Source organism: Anabrus simplex, chromosome 6 (assembly GCF_040414725.1).
Source record: "Anabrus simplex isolate iqAnaSimp1 chromosome 6, ASM4041472v1, whole genome shotgun sequence".
In the NCBI taxonomy this organism is placed as follows: domain Eukaryota; kingdom Metazoa; phylum Arthropoda; class Insecta; order Orthoptera; family Tettigoniidae; genus Anabrus; species Anabrus simplex.
In genome coordinates, this window is record NC_090270.1 from 192947865 (window position 1) to 192966342 (window position 18478).

Here is an 18478-nt window from a genome sequence, read left to right on the forward strand (position 1 = left end):
TATCCTATTCCAAATAGCTCCTTACTCGCCACGTCTTCATCCTCCTCCCCCGCGTCTGTTACCGAACTTTTCGAAAGCCAATTGGAAGCCTATCGTGAACATATTACCAAAGCACACGCACATTTACCGCCCCTTTCTTGTGATGCCCAGTCGTAGACAATATTTCCAACATCAACCGTACCATCATTACTCAAGTCTCGAAGACCATCTTCCCCACATAACACCATATGCCCTACAATCCCTGTCATAGATAATTGGACCACCTATGTGAATATATTACATAATCACGCGCACAATCACCTAGATTCCTACTGATGCCCAGTCGTAGACAACATTTCCAACTTCATCCATTCCACCATAACTAATGCCTCGAAGACCTATATACCCAACTCACCCCATACGGCCTCCAAACCGTCTCTCCCACCTAACTTCCTGCACCCCCATGAACTCTCAATTCTTTCCTATGCAGTCCCGTACACGTGACCACTACTTCGTTCGCCTCCACTGCCAGATCATACAGACAGTTTCCAGCTACCTGAAAGATCGCCACCGGATAACCAGGTCAAAATCTGCAATTCCCTCAATTTCATCCATGTCCCACCTTCTTAGTTCTGCCGAAACCTATCCTCCCGCTTCGGAAAACACAGTACCCATTCAAACCACCACTATCCAATATGGCACATCTCCATCAAGTATCCAGGAAAAGCTCTTAATATTCACCTCCCACTTCCAAAATCGGTCCACTCATTCTCCATAACATTACTCATCTCCGCCCGATGCAACCCTGTTCCAGAATCTACTTTTCCCTCCGTTCCTTCAACACTATTCTACTTACACACACGCACCCCACGCCCCAAACATCCCGATAACAGCCTCCATTATTACGAATGCCCTAGTCCGCACACGGAGCACAGCCCCAGATCCCGACCAAGTGCGATACTGCCATATTTGTCAAACACTTATCGAATTCCTCACGCTCCTAGCATCCCTCTATCCATTCTTACACACCTCCGGTTTCCAACCCACCTCCTGGAAGATATTCGATATGCTCCTTTTCACAAAACCTGGAAGGGACCAATACAAAGTCACTCTTACCGCGCCATTTGCCTCATCACTATCCTTGCCAAGATCCTAGATAAAATACTCATCCGCCGACTGCACCACTATCTCAAGTCCCTCAAAATCCTATGTCCCCCACAATCCGGATTCCACCGACGACAACTAATCACCAAATCTTCCACCTCATACAATCTATTAATAAGAAAATCAACATTGCGCGACAGTCCCTATCAACCACCTTCGACTGTAACCAGGAATTCGAATGGCACCCTGTACTTAATTTCAAGCTCCACTGCTAAACAGTCCCAGGCTCCTACATCCAATTCTACGCTCCTTACCTTAACAAGAGTACAACCTGTATATCACTCATCGGCCACCTATCGCCAAACTTTCCCATGTCCCGGTATAAACAGCAGGGTATTGTCCCCTCTCCTCACTACTCCTCATTCTCTTCGTCACCGATATTCTCCAAATATCTCCACCAATCCAATTCCTTCAATTCGCCAATCACACCGCCATCCTTTCGCCCAATCCCTTCCGTCCAGAACATCAATAAAAACCTGTGAAGATTCCTGTTTTTAACAGCAAACTATCTCACCTAATCTCTAAAACCATTATCCGCTAAACCGTTACTTACTTTCACCTCATGCAATCTATTAAGCCATTACTTACCGCTCACCCACCCTGACAGCTGTGACCCACAGCAAGCCCAACATATTTCCTCCTCTCCTGTCGATGGAATGCCGAATATTCGGCATTACCTTTCTAATCCCTCTGTTATTCCTTACAAAGGAACTACACCACATCATCCCCTCCCCTAACCTAACACACACGTCTCCCTCCTCTTCTGGAGATTGCACGGAAAGGCCCTAGATCCCAACAACCCTGTCCCATACCAGTTCCTCCATTCCACCCTACGATCCCCACTATATATGTTATCCCCACATCACTATCAAACATCCACACGAACTAAGGACGGGCCACCCCCACAAGACCAGTCCGCAATGGGTAAATTTTATCCCAAATCCCACCCACCTTCATTTATAACTTTCTCATCTAATCGCCTACTCCTCCAGAACCTCCTACAACAACCCTGCCCACACAATTCTGCGCGAAAGAAACCATTCTTCGTGATACTCAGCTTGCCATTCTACCCGGATTCCCCATCCACATGGCGGACAACCCGCATGATATAAGTCGTGGTGGTATAGCCATTTTGGTACGCCCTTCCCTCCTCATACGCGTCCACACCCCGTACGTTCACATATCTATCTGATTCCATTAATGCTACCATATAATTCCGTTCCCGATTCCTGCACCTCAACACCATTTACAGCAGAAAAATCACCCCCTCCCGTAGCATTCATGGCCTACATTAACACCACATTCCGTCATTGCATAATTCTTGCAGATCTTAATATACATAGCCAGTCTTCTGGCGAGAACTACCGCCTCCACAACTCCCTCAACCACATTGACTCCTAATTCCACACCCGAGTAATTGCCGTCCTTCTTCGCAAACAGTCCCCGACGCCGTCATTTTTCGCAGCTCCCTAATCCACCTTCTAAACTTTCACATCCTCCCTATCTTCCTCCAAATACCCTCACACACGCCACGTCCTCATCCCCCTCCACCGCGTCTGATACCGAACTTCGCCAAAAACCAATTGGACGCGTACCGTGAACATATTACCAAAGCACTCGGACAGTCACCTCCCCTTCCTTCTGATGCCCAGTCGTAGACAAGATTTCCAACCTCAACTGTACCAACATATCTAATGTCTCGATGATCCACATTCCCACCTCACTCCATACGCCCTCCAAACCCTGTCTCCCACCCAACTTCCTGCACCCCCTGCAACTCTCCCAGTCTTACCTAAAAGAATTCTCCCGAACACGTTATCCCTACTTCCTTCGCCTCCACCGCCAGTCCCTGCGGACAGTTTCCAACCTACAGAACGCTCTTCGGTGGATAACCTGGTCCAAAACTTGAAATTACCTCCAATTCGTCCTTGTCTCGCCTTCTCAGTTCTGGCGCAAGCTATCCTCACCCCTCGGTCAACACAGCACCCCTTCATACCCCATTATTCACAATGAAACATCTCCGACGAATATCCAGGTAAACATGTTAATATTCACCTCCCACTTCCGCAATCGGTTCACTCCTTCTCTATACCATTACTCATCTCCGCCCGATGCTACCATGTTCGAGAATCTACTTTCCCCTCCGTCCCTTCAACACTCGTCTACTTACACACACGCAACCCACGTCCTAAACATCCCGAAAACTCCCTCCATTTTTACTAACGCCATACTCCGCACACGGAACAGCGTTCCAGCTCCCGACCAAGTCCTATACTGCCGTATCTGTCAAACCCTTATTGAATTCCTCACGCTCCTAGCATCCCTCTATCCTTTCATACACACCTCCGGTTTCAATCCCACCATCTGAAAAGGTTCAAAATGCTCCTTTTTCCCAAATCCGGAAAGGACCAATCCAAACTAGACTCCTAACGCCCCATTTGTCTCATCACCATCCTTGCCAACAATCTAGATAAAACACTCAACCACTGATTGCACCGCTATCTGAAGTCCCTCAAACAACTACGTCCCCCATAATGCGGATTCCACTGAGGACAACTAATCACCAAATCTTTCACCTCACCCAATCTACAAATAAACAACTCAGCATAGACCGAGCGTCCTTATAAATCACCTTCGACTTTAACCAGGAATTCAGTTTCATCTGACACCCTGTCATTATTTTCAAGCTCCACTTCTAAACACTCCCAGCCTCATACGTCTTATTCTGCGCGGCTTACCGTAATAAGAGAACAACCTGTATATCAGACAAAGGCCACCTATCGCCAAGCTTCCCCATGTCCTTGGATGTATAGCAAAGATTTATCCCCTCTCCTCACCGCTCCTTTTCCTTTTCGTCACCGACATTCTCCACATATCAACACCCATCCAATTCCTTCAATTCGCTAATATCACCGCCATCATTTCGCCCACTCCCTTCTGTCCAGAACATCAATAAAACTGCGAAGTTTCCTGGACACAGTTACCTCCCTTTGCGACCAATGGGAACTCGTCCTCAATACTTCCAAAACAAAAATCCATCCTAATCCAGTATCATAAACGATGCCTTTTCCTTCCTCGCAATCCCTGCAGCCTCAGATTCACCATAATGACAACACCGTCCCCCCACAATCTTCCCTCAAATATCTTGGCGTCACCACATCGCAGCACCTTACATTCCGCCCCCAGTTCAGGAACCCACAAACAAATCATACATATGTTGCCATCAAATACGTCGTCTTGCCGGCAGCACTTAGGTATTTAACAGGAAACTACTTCACCTAACCGACGAACCCTTCATCCACTAAGCCATTACTAACCGCTCACCCCGCCCTGACAGCTGTGACCCACAGCAAGCCCAACATATTTCCTCCTCTCCTGTCGATGGAACGCCGAATATTCCGCATTGGCCTTCTAATCCCTCTGTTATTCCTTACTAAGGAACTACACCACATCATCCCCTCTTCAAACTTAACACCCACGTCTCTCTCCTCTTCTGGATATTCCACGGCAAGGCCCTAGATCTCAAAAACCACGTCCCATACAAGTTCCTCCATTACACCCTACGATCCCCACTGTATAAGTTACCCCCACATCACTATAAAAACATCCTCACGAACCAGAGATGGGCCACCCCCACAAGACCAGACCGCAATGGGTAAATTTTATCCCATACCCCACCCACCTTCATTTATAACTTTCTCATGTAATCGCCTACTCCTCCACACCCTCCTACAACAACACTGCACACGCAGTTCTGCGCGAAAAAAACAATTCTTCGTGATACTTGCCATTCTGCACGGATTCCCCATCCACATGGTGGACAAGCCGCTTGGTATAAGCCGTGGTGGTATAGCCATTGTGGTACGCCCTTCCCTCAACATACGCGTCCACACCCCGTACGTACACATATCTATCCTGATTCCCTTAATGCTACCATATATTTCCGTTCCGGAACCCTGTACCTCAACACCATTTACACCTGAAAAATCAACCCTTCCCGAAGCATCATGGCCTGTATTAACACCACATTCCGTCATTTCATAATTTTTGCAGATCTTATTCTACATAGCCGGGCTTCTGGCGAGACCCAACGCCTCCACAGCCCTCTCAACCACATTGAAACCTAATTCCACTGCCGAGCGCTTCCAGTCCTTCTTCGCAAACACTCCCCGATGCCGTCATTTCTCACAACTCCCTAATCCACCTTCGAAACATTCCCTTTCTCCCTGTCCTCCTCCAAATACCCTCACACACGCCACGTTCTCATCCCCTCCCCCGCGACTGATACAGGACATCGCCAAAACCAATTGGACACGTACAAAGCATTCGGACAGTCACCTCCCCTTCTTTCTGATGCCCAGTCGTAGACAACATTTCCAACCACAATTATACATGTCTAATGTGCCGATGATCCACATTCCAACCTCACTAAATACGCCGTCCACACCCTGTCTCCCACCCAACTTCCTGCACCCCCTGCAATTCTCCCAGTCTTATCTAAAAGAATTCTCCCGAACACGTTATCCATTCTTCATCGCCTCCACCGCCTGTCCCTGCGGACAGTCTCCATCCTCCTGAACGCTCTTCTGTGGATAACCTGGTCCAAAACTTGAAATTCCCTCAATTTCGCCCTTGTCTCGCCTTCTCAGTTCTGGCGCAAGCTATCCTCACACCTCGGTCAACACAGCACCCCTTCATACCCCACCATTCATAATGAAACTTCTCCGACGAATACCCAGGTAAACATGTTAATATTCACCTCCCACTTCCGTAATCGGTTCACTCCTTCTCCATACCATTACTCACCTCCGCCCGATGCCACCCTGTTCCAGAATCTACTTTCCCCTCCGTCCCTTCAACACTCCTCTACTCACACACACGCACCCCAACCTAAACATCCCGAAAACTCCCTCCATTATTACTAAAGCCATACTCCGCTCACGGAGCAGCGCTCCATCTCCCGACCAAGTCCGATACTGCCATATCTGTCAAACCCTTATCAAATTCCTCACGCTCCTAGCATCCCACTATCCAGTCATACACACCTCCGGTTTCCATCCCACCTTATGAAAAGATTCAAAATGCTCCTTTCTCCCAAATCAGGAAACTACCAATCCAAACTAGACTCCTAACGCCCCATTTGTCTTATCACCACCCTTGCCAACATTCTACATAAAACACACATCCCCTGATTGCACCGCTATCTGAAGTCCCTCAAAGAACTACGTCCCCCTTAATGCGGATTCCACCGAGGACTACTAATCACCAAAACTTTCACCTTACCCAATCTATAAATAAACAACTCATCATAGCCCGACCGTCCCTATAAATCACCTTCGACTATAACCAGGAATTCACCTTCATCTGACACCCTGTCCTGAATTTCAAGCTCCACTTCTAACCATTCCCAGCCTCCTACGTCCAATTCTACGCGGCTAACCGTAATAACAGTACAACCTGTATATCAGACAACGGCCACCTATCGCCAACCTTCCCCATGTCCCTGGATGTATAGCAAGGATTTATCCCCTCTCCCCACCGCTCCTTTTCGTCACCGACATTCTCCAAATATCACCACCCATCCAATTCCTTCAATTCGCCAATATCACCGCCATCATTTCGCCCACACCCTTCGGTACAGAACATCAATTAGAAAAATGCGAAGTTTCCTGGACACAGTTACCTCCCTTTGCGACCAATGGGAACTCGGCCACAATACTTCTAAAAAGAAAATCCATCCTAATCCTGTATCACAAACGGCGCTTTTTCCTTCCTCGCAATCTTTGCAGCCTCAGATTCACCATAATGTAAAAACCGTCCCCCCTCAATCTTCCCTCAGATACCTTGGCGTCACCATAGAGCAGCACCTCACATTCCGCCCCCAGTTCAAAAACCCACAAACAAATCATACATATGATCTCATCAAGTACGTCGGCTTGCTGGCACCAGTTACGTATTTAACAGGAAACTAATTCACCTAACCGCCGAAACCTTCATCCACTAAGCCATTACTTACCGCTCACCCCGCCCTGACAGCTGTGACCCACAGCAAGCCCAGCATATTTCATCCTCTCCTGTCGATGGAACTCCGAATATTCCCCATTGCCATTCTAATCCCTCAGTTATTCCTTACTAATGAACTACACCACATCATCCCCTCCCCAAACTTGACACCCACGCTTCTCTCCTCTTCTGGAGATTCCACCGCAAGGCCTAGATAAGAAAACCCGTTCCATACAAGTTCCTCCATTCCACCCTAGGATCCCCACTACATAAGTTATCCTCTCATCACTATCAAAACATCCTCTCGCACCAGAAACGGGCCACCCCCACAAGACCAGTCCGCAATGGGTAAATTTTATCCCAAATCCCACCCACCTTCAATTATAACTTTCTCATCCAATCGCCTACTCCTCCAGGCCTTCCTACAGCAACCGTGCCCACACAGGTCTGCCTGAAAGAAACCATTCTTCGTGATACTCAGCTTGCCATTCTACCCGGATTCCCCATCCACATGGCGGGCAACCAACATGGTATAAGTCGTGGTGGTATAGCAATTGTGATACGCCCTTCCCTCATCATACCCGTCCACAACCCGTACGTTCACATATCAATCCTGATTCCATTAATGCTACCATATAATTCCGTTCCCGAATCCTGCACCTCAACACCATTTACACCAGAAAAATCACCCCTTCCCGTAGCATCATGGCCTATATTAGCACCACATTTCGTCATTTCATAACTTTTGCAGATCTTAATCTACATAGCCGGTCTTATGGCGAGACCCAACGCCTCCACAACTCCTTCAACCACATTGACTCCTAATTTCGCTCGCGAATCCTCTCCGCCCTTCTTCGCAAACCCTCCCCGATGCCGTCATTTCTCACAAATCACTAATCCACCTTCTAAACTTTCCCTTCCTCCCTATCCTCCTCCAAATACCCTCACACACGCCACGTCCACATCCCCCTCCCCCGCGACTGATACAGAACTTCGCCAAAACCAATTGGACACGTACCGTGAACATATTACCAAAGCACTCGGACAGTCACCTCCGCTTCCTTCTGATGCCCAGTCGTAGACAAGATTTCCAACCTCAACTATACCAACATATCTAATGTCTCGATGATCCACATTCCCACCTCAATCCATATGCCCTCCAAATCCTGTCTCTCACCAAACTTCCTGCACCCCGTGCAACTCTCCCAGTCTTATCAAAAAGAACTCTCCAGAACACGTTATCCCAACTTCCTTCGCCTCCACCGCCAGTCCCTGCGGACATTTTCCAGCCTCCTGAACGCTCTTCGGTGCATAACCTGGTCCAAAACCTGAAAGTCCCTCAATTTCGTCCTTGTCTCGCCTTCTCAGTTCTGGCGCAAGCTATACTCACACCTCGGTCAACACAGCACCCCTTCATACCCCACCATTCATAATGAAACATTTCTGACGAATATCCAGGTAAACATATTAATATTCACCTCGCATTTCCGCAATCGGTTCGCTCCTTCTCCATACCAATACTCATTTCCCGATGCTACCCTGTTCGAGAATATACTTTCAACTCCGTCCCTTTAACACTCCTCTACATACACACACGCACCCCACGTCCTAAACATCTCGAAAACTCCCTCCATTATTACTAACGCCATAGTCCGCACACGGAGCAGCGCTCCAGCACCCGACCAAGTCCGATACTGCCGTATCTGTCAAACCCTTATCGAATTCCTCACGCACCTAGCATCCCTCTATCCATTCATACACTCCTCCGATTTCCACCCCACCATATGAATAGGTTCAAAATGCTCCTTTTTCCCAAATCCGGATACGACCAATCCAAAATATCCTAACGCACCATTTGTCTCATCACCATCCTTGAAAACATTCTAGATAAAACACTCAACCCCTGATTGCCCCGCTATCTGAAGTCCCTCAAACAAATACGTCCCCCATAATGCGGATTCCACCGAGGACTACTAAACACCAAATCTTTCACCTCACCCAATCTATAAATAAACAAGCCAACATAGCCCGCCCGTCCTAATAAATCACCTTCGATGTTAACCAGGAATTCACCCTCGTCTGACACCCTGTCCTTATTTTCAAGCTCCACTTCTAAACACTCCTAGCCTCCTACGGCCATTTCTACGCGGCTTACCGTAATAACAGTACAACCTGTATATCAGACAACGGCCACCTATCGCCAACCCTCCCCATGTCCCTGGATGTATAGCAAGGATTTATAACTTCTCCCCACCGATCCTTTTTCTTTTCGTCACCGATATCCTCCATACATCACCACCCATCCAATTCCTTCAATTCGCCAATTTCACCGCCATCATTTCGCCCACACCCTTCGGTACAGAACATCAATTAGAAAAATGCGAAGTTTCCTGGACACAGTTACCTCCGTTTGCGACAAATGGGAAGTCGGCCTCAGTATTCCAAAACAAAATCCATCCTAATCCTGTATCACAAACGGCGCTTTTTCCTTCCTCGCAATATTTGCAGCCTCTGATTCACCATAATGACAAAACCGTCCCCCTCTATCTTCCCTCAAATACCATGGAGTCACCATAGGGCAGCACCTCACGTTCCGCCCCCAGTTCAAAAACCCACAAACAAATCATACATAAGATCTCATCAAGTACGTCGGCTTGCTGGCACCAGTTACGTATTTAACAGGAAGCTACTTCACCTAACCGCAGAAACCTTCATCCACTAAGCCATTACTTACCGCTCACCCCGCCCTGACAGCTGTGACCCACAGCAAGCCCAACATACTTCCTCTTCTCCTGTCGATGGAACGCCGAAAATTCCGCATTGCTCTTCTAATCCCTCTGTTATTCCTTACTAAGGAACTACACCACATCATCCCCTCCCCAAACTTTACACCCACGTCTCTCTCCTCTTCTGGAGATTCCACGGCAAGGCCCTAGATCCCAACAACCCTGTCCCATACCAGTTCCTCCATCTCACCCTACGATCCCCACTATATAAGTTATCCCCACATCAACATCAAAACATCCTCATGAACCAGAGACAGGCCACCCCCACAAGACCAGTCCGCAATGGGTAAATTTTATCGCAAAATACACCCACCTTCATTTATAACTTTCTCATCTAATCGCCTACTCCTCCAGACCATCCTACAACTACCCTGCCCACACAGTTCTGCGCAAAAAAACCATTCTTCGTGATACTCAGCTTCCCATCCTACCCGGACTCCCCATCCACATGGCGGACAACCCGCATGGTATAAGTCGTGGTGGTATAGCCATTGTGGTACGCCCTTCTCTATTTGTACGCGTCCACACCCCGTACGTTCACATATCTATCCTGATTGATTATTGCTACCAAATAATTCCGTTCCCGAGTCTTGCACCTCAACACCACTTACACCAGAAAAATCACCCCTTCCCGTAGCATTAATTTCCTATATTAACACCACATTCCGTCATTTCTTAGTCTTTGCAGATTTTAATCAACATAGCCGGTCTTCTGGCGAGACCCAACGCCTCCACAACTCCCTCGACCACATTGGCTCCGAATTCCACTCCCGGGTCCTTCCTGCTCTTCTTCGCAAACGCTCCCCGACGCCGTATTTCTCACAACTCCCTAATCCACGTTCTAAACATTCCCTTCCTCCCTATCCTCCTCCAAATACCCTTACACACGCCACGTCCTCATCCCCCTCCCCCGCGTCTGATACAGAACTTCGCCAAAACCAATTGGACACGTACCGTGAACATATTACCAAAACACTCGGACAGTCACCTCCCCTTCCTTCTGATGCCCAGTCGTAGACAAGATTTCAATCCTCGACTATACCAACATATCTAATGTCTCGATGATACACATTCCCACCTCACTCCATACGACCTCCAAACCCTGCCTCCCACCCAACTTGCTGCACCCCCTGCAACTCTCCCAGTCTTATCAAAAAGAACTCTCCGAACACGTTATCCCTACTTCCTTCGGCTCCACCGCCAGTCCCTGCGGACAGTTTCTAGCCTCCTGAACACTCCTCGGTGCATAACCTGGTCCAAAACTTGAAATTCCCTCAATTTCGTCCTTGTCTGGCCTTCTGAGTTCTGGCGCAAGCTATCCTCAACCCTCGGTCAACACAGCACCCCTTCATACCCCACCATTCATAATGAAACATCTCCGACAAATATCCAGGTAAACATGTAAATATTCACCTCCCACTTCCGCAATCGGTTCGCTCCTTCTCCATACCATTACTCATTTCCGCCCGATGCCACCCTGTTCAAGTATCCACTTCCCCTCCGTCTCTTCAGCACTTCTCCACATACACACACGCACCCTACGTCCTAAACATCCCAAAAAATCCCTCCATTATTACTTACACCATAGTCCGCACACTGAGCAGCGCTCCAGCTCCCGACCAAATCCGATACTGCCATATCTGTCAAACCGTTATCGAATTCCTCACGCTCCTAGCATCCCTCTATCCATTCATACACACCTCCGGTTTCCATCCCACCTTATGAAAAGATTCATAATGCTCCTTTTTCCCAAATCCGGTAAGGACCAATCCAAACTAGACTCCTAACGCCCCATTTGTCTCATCACCATCCTTGCCAACATTCTAGATAAAACACTCATCCCCTGATTGCACCGCTATCTGAAGTCCCTCAAAGAACTACGTCCCCCATAATGCGGATTCCACCGAGGACTACTAATCACCAAAACATTCACCTTACCCAATCTATAAATAAACAACTCAACATAGACCGACCGTCCCTATAAATCACCTTCGAATATAACCAGGAATTCACCTTCATCTGACACCCTGTCCTTAATTTCAAGCTCCACTTCTAAACATTCCCAGCCTCCTACGTCCAATTCTACGCGGCTTACCGTAATAACAGTACAACCTGTATAACAGATAACGGCCACCTATCGCCAACCTTCCCCATGTCCCTGGATGTATAGCAAGGATTTATCCCCTCTCCCCACCGCTCCTTTTTCTTTTCGTCACCGACATTCTCCAAATATCACCACCCATCCAATTCCTTCAATTCGCCAATATCACCGCCATCATTTCGCCCACACCCTTCGGTATAGAACATCAATAAAAATGCGAAGTTTAATGGACACAGTTACCTCCCTTTGCGACCAATGGGAACTCGGCCTCAATACTTCCAAAAGAAAATCCATCCTAATCCTGTATCACAAAAGGCGCTTTTTCCTTCCTCGCAATCTTTGCAGCCTCAGATTCACAATAATGTAAAAACCGTCCCCCCTTAATCTTCCCTCAAATACCTTGACATTCCGCCCCCAGTTCAAAATCCCACAAACAAATCATACATATGATTTCATCAAGTACGTCGTCTTGCCGGCAGCAGTCACGTATTTAACAGGAAACTAATTCACCTAACCGCCGAACCCTTCATCCACCAAGCCATTACTTACCGCTCACCCTGCCCTGACAGCTGAGACCCACAGCAAGCCCAACATATTCCATCCTCTCCTGTCGATGGAACGCTGAATATTCCCCATTGCCCTTCTAATCCCTCAGTTATTCCTTACTAATGAACTACACCAGATCATCCCCTCCCCAAAACTTGACACCCACGTCTCTCTCCTCTTCTGGAGATTCCACCGCAAGGCCTACATCCAAAAAAACCCTCCCATACAAGTTCCTCCACTCCACCCTACGATCCCCACTACATAAGTTATCCTCTCATCAGTATCAAAACATCCTCACGCACCAGAAACGGGCCACCCCCACAAGACCAGTCCGCAATGGGTAAATTTTATCCCAAATCCCACCCACCTTCAATTATAACTTTCTCATCCAATCGCCTACTCCTCCAGGCCTTCCTACAGCAACCGTGCCCAAACAGTTCTGCCCGAAAGAAACCATGCTTCGTGAAACTCAGCTTGCTATTCTACCCGGATTCCCCATCCACATGGCGGACAACCAACATGGTATAAGTCGTGGTGGTATAGCAACTGTGGTACGCCCTTCCCTCCTCATACGCGTCCACACCCCGTACGTTCACATATCAATCCTGATTCCATTAATGCTACCATATAATTCCGTTCCCGAATCCTGCACCTCAACACAATTTACACCAGAAAAATCACCCCTTCCCGTAGCATCATGGCCTATATTAACACCACATTTCGTCATTTCATAATTTTTGCAGATCTTAATCTACATAGCCGGTCTTCTGGCGAGACCCAACGCCTCCACAACTCCCTCAACCACATTGACTCCTAATTCCACTCCCGAGTCCTTCCCGTCCTTCTTCGCAAACACTCCCCGATGCCATCATTTCTCACAACTCAGTAATCCACCTTCTAAACTTTCCCTTCCTCCCTGTCCTCCTCCAAATATCCTCACACACACCACGTCCTCATCGCCCTCCCCCGCGACTGATACCGAAATTCGCCAAAACCAATTGGACACGTACCGTGAACATATTACCAAAGCACTCGGACAGTCACCTCCGCTTCCTTCTGATGCCCAGTCGTAGACAAGATTTCCAACCTCAACTATACCAATATATCTAATACCTCGATGATCCACATTCCCACCTCACTCCATACGCCTTCCAAATCCTGTCTCCCACCCAACTTCCTGCACCCCTGCAACTCTCCCAGTCTTATCAAAAAGAACTCTTCCGAACACGTTATCCCAACTTCCTTCGTCTCCACCGCTAGTCCCTGCGGACAGTTTCCAGCCTCCTGAACGCTCTTCGGTGCATAACCTGGTCCAAAACCTGAAAGTCCCTCAATTTCGTCCTTGTCTCGCCTTCTCAGTTTTGGTGCAAGCTATACTCACACCTCGGTCAACACAGTACCCCGTCATACCCCACCATTCATAATGAAACATTTCTGACGAATATCCAGGTAAACATATTAATATTCACCTCGCATTTCAGCAATCGGTTCGCTCCTTCTCCACACCAATACTCATTTCCCGATGCTACCATGTTCGAGAATATACTTTCAACTCCGTCCCTTTAACACTCCTCTACTTACACACACGCACCCCACGTCCTATACATCTCGAAAACTCCCTCCATTATTACTAACGCCATAGTCCGCACACGGAGCTGCGCTCCAGCTCCCGACCAAGCCCGATATTGCCGTATCTGTCAAACCCTTATCGAATCCCTCACGCACCTAGCATCCCTCTATCCATTCATGCACTCCTCCGATTTCCATCCCACCTTATGAACAGATTCAAAATGCTCCTTTTTCCCAAGTCCGGAAAGGACCAATCCAAACTAGACTCCTAACGCCCCATTTGTGTCATCACCAAATCTGCCAACATTCTAGATAAAACACTCATCCCCTGATTGCACCGCTATCTGAAGTCCCTCAAACAAATACGTCCCCCATAATGCGGATACCACCGAGGACTACTAAAAACCAAATCTTTCACCTCACCCAATCTATAAATAAACAAGCCAACATAGCCCGACCGTCCTAATAAATCACCTTCGATGTTAACCAGGTTTCACCCTCGTCTGACACCCTGTCCTTATTTTCAAGCTCCACTTCTAAACACTCCTAGCCTCCTACGTCCATTTCTACGCGGCTTGCCGTAATAACAGTACAACCTGTATATCAGACAACGGCCACCTATCGCCAACCCTCCCCATGTCCGTGCATGTATAGCAAGGATTTATAACCTCTCCCCACCGATCCTTTTCCTTTTCGTCACCGATATCCTCCACATATCACCACCCATCCAATTCCTTCAATTCGCCAATTTCACCGCCATCATTTCGCCCACACCCTTCTGTACAGGACATCAATTAAAAAAATGCGAAGTTTCCTGGACACAGTTACCTCCCTTTGCGACAAATGGGAACTCGGCCTCAATATTTCCAAAACAAAATCCATCCTAATCCTGTATCACAAACGGCGCTTTTTCCTTCCTCGCGATCGCTACTGCCTCAGATTCACCATAATGACAACACCGTCCCCCCTCAATTTCCCCTCAAATACCTTGGCGTCACCGTAGTGCAGCGCCTTACATCCGGCCCCCAGTTCGAAGAACCACAAACAAATCATACATATGATCTCATCAAATACGTCGGCTTGCCGGTACCAGTTAGGTATTTAACAGGAAACTACTTCACCTAACTGCCGAATCCTTCATCCACTAAGCCATTACTTACCGCTCACCCCGCCCTGACAGCTGTGACCCACAGCAAGCCCAACATATTTCATCCTCTCCTGTCGATGGAACGCGAATATTCCCCATTGCCCTTCTAATCCCTCAGTTATTCCTTACTAATGAACTACACCACATCATCCCCTCCCCAAACTTGACACCCACGTCTCTCTCCTCTTCTGGAGATTCCACCGCAAGGCCTAGATCCAAAAAAAACCTTCCCATACAAGTTCCTCCATTCCACCCTACGATCCCCACTACATAAGTTATCCTCTCATCACTATCAAAACATCCTCACGCACCAGAAACGGGCCACCCCCACAAGACCAGACCGTAATGGGTAAATTTTATCCCAAATCCCACCCACCTTCATTTATTACTTTCTCATCGAATCGCCACCTCCTCCAGACCCTCCTACAACAAACCTGCCCACACAGTTCTGCGCGAAAAAACATTCTTCGTGATCCTCAGCTTGCCATTCTACCCGGATTCCCCATCCACATGGCGGACAACACGCATGGTATAAGTCGTGGTGGTATAGCCATTGTGGTACGCCTTTCCCTCCTCATACGCGTCCACACCCCGTACGTTCACATATCTATCTGATTCCATTATGCTGCCATATAATACCCTTCCTGATTCCTGCACCACAACACCGTTTACACCAGAAAATTCACCCCTTCCCGTAGCATTCACGGCCTACATTAACACCACATTCCATCATTTCATAATTTTTGCAGATCTTAATCTACATAGCCGGTCCTCTGGCTAGACCCAACGCCTCCACAACTCCCTCAACCACATTGACTCTTAATTCCACTCCCGAGTCCTTCCCGTCCTTGTTCGCAAACACTCCCCGACGCCGTCATTTCTCACAGTTCGATAATCCACCTTCTAAACTTTCCCTTCCTATCTATCTTCCTCCAAATACAAAGACATACGCCACGCCCTCATCCCCCTCCCCCGCGTCTGATACCAAACTTCGCCAAAACCAATTGGACACGTACAGTGAACATATTACCAAAGCACTCGGAGAGTCACCTCGCCTTCCTTCTGATGCCCAGTCGTAGACAGGATTTCCAACCTCAACTATACCAACATATCTACTGTCTCGATGATCCACATTCCCACCTCACTCCATACGCCCTCCAAACCCTGTCTCCCATCCAACTTACTGCACCCCCTGCAACTCTCCCAGTCTCTCCAGGTAAAGATGTTAATATTAACCTCCCACTTCCGCAATCGGTTCGCTCCTTCTCCATACCATTACTCATTTCCGCCCGATGCCACCCTGTTAGAGAATCTACTTTCCCCTCCGTCCCTTCAACACTTCTCTACTTACACAAACGCACCCCATGTCCCAAACATCCCGAAAACTCCCTCCATTTTTACTAACGCCATACTCCGCACACTGAGCAGCGCTCCAGCTCCCGACCAAGTCCGTTACTGCCGTATCTGTCAAACCCTTATCGAATTCCTCACGCTCCTAGCATCCCTCTATCCATTCATAAAGACCTCCGGTCTCCATCCCACATTCTGAAAAGATTCAAACTCCTCCTTTTTCCCTAATCCGGAAAGGACCAATCCAAACTAGACTCCTAACGCCCCATTTGTCTCGTCACCATCCTTGCCAACATTCTAGATAAAACACTCAACCCCTGATTGCACCGCTATCTGAAGTCCCTCAAACAACTACGTCAACCATAATGCGGATTCCACCGAGGACTACTAATCACCAAATCTTTCACCTCACCCAATCTATAAATAACCAATTCAACATACACCGACCGTCCTTATAAATCACCTTCGACTTTAACCAGGAATTCACCTTCGTCTGACACACTGTCCTTAATTTCAAGCTCCACTTCTAAACACTCCCAGCCTCCTACGTCCAATTCTACTCGGCTTACCGTAATAACAGTACAACCTGTATATCAGACAACGGCCATCTATCGCCAACATTCTCCATGTCCGTGGATGTATAGCAAGGATTTCTCCCCTCTCCCCCCCCCCGGCTCCTTTTTCTTTTCGTCACCGACATTCTCCAAATATCACCACCCATCCAATTCCTTCAATTCGCCAATATCACCGCCATCATTTCGCCCACTCCCTTGGGTACACAACATCAATAAAAAAACTGCGAAGTTTCCTGGACACAGTTACCTCCCTTTGCGACCAATGGAAACTCGGCCTCAATACTTCCAAAACAAAATCCATCCTAATCCTGTATCACAAACGGCGCTTTTCCCTTCCACGCAGTCCCTGCAGCCTCAGATTCACCATAATGACAACACCGCCCCCCCTCAATTTTCCCTCAAATACCTTGGCGTCACCATAGAGCAGCAACTCACATTCAGCCCCTACTTCAAAAACCCACAAACAAATCATACGTATGATCTCATCAAGTACGTCCGCTTGCCGGCACCAGTTAGGTATTTAACAGGAAACTACTTCACCTAAACGCCGAACCCTTCATTGGATAAGCCATTATTACCGCTCACCCCACCCTGACAGCTGTGACTCAAGCAGGCCAACATATTTCCTCCTCTCCTGTGGATGGAACGCCGATTATGCCGCATTGCCGTTCTAATCCCTCTGTTATTCCTTACTAAGGAACTACACCACATCATCCCCTCCCCAAACTTGACACACACGTCTCCCTCCCCTTCTGGAGATTCCACGGCAAGGCCCTAGATCCCAACAACCCTGTCCCATACCAGTTCCTCCATTCCACCCTACGATCCGCACTATATAAATTATCCCCACATCACTATCAAGACCAGTCCGCAATGGGTAAATTTTATCCCAAATCCCACCCACCTTCATTTATAGCTTTCTCATCTAATCGCCTACTCCTCCAGACCCTCCTACAACAACCCTGCCCACACAGTTCTGCGCGAAAAAAAACATTCTTCGTGATACTCAGCTTGCCATTCCACCCGGATTCCCAATCCACATGGCGGACAACCCGCATGGTATAATTCGTGGTGGTATAACCATTGTGGTACGCCCTTCCCTCCTCATACGCGTCCACACCCCGTTAGTTTACATATCTATTCTGATTCTATTAATGCTACCATATAATTCCGTTCCCGAATCCTGCACCTCAACACCATTTACACAAGAAGAATCACCCCTTCCCGTACCATTCATGGCCTATATTAACACCACATT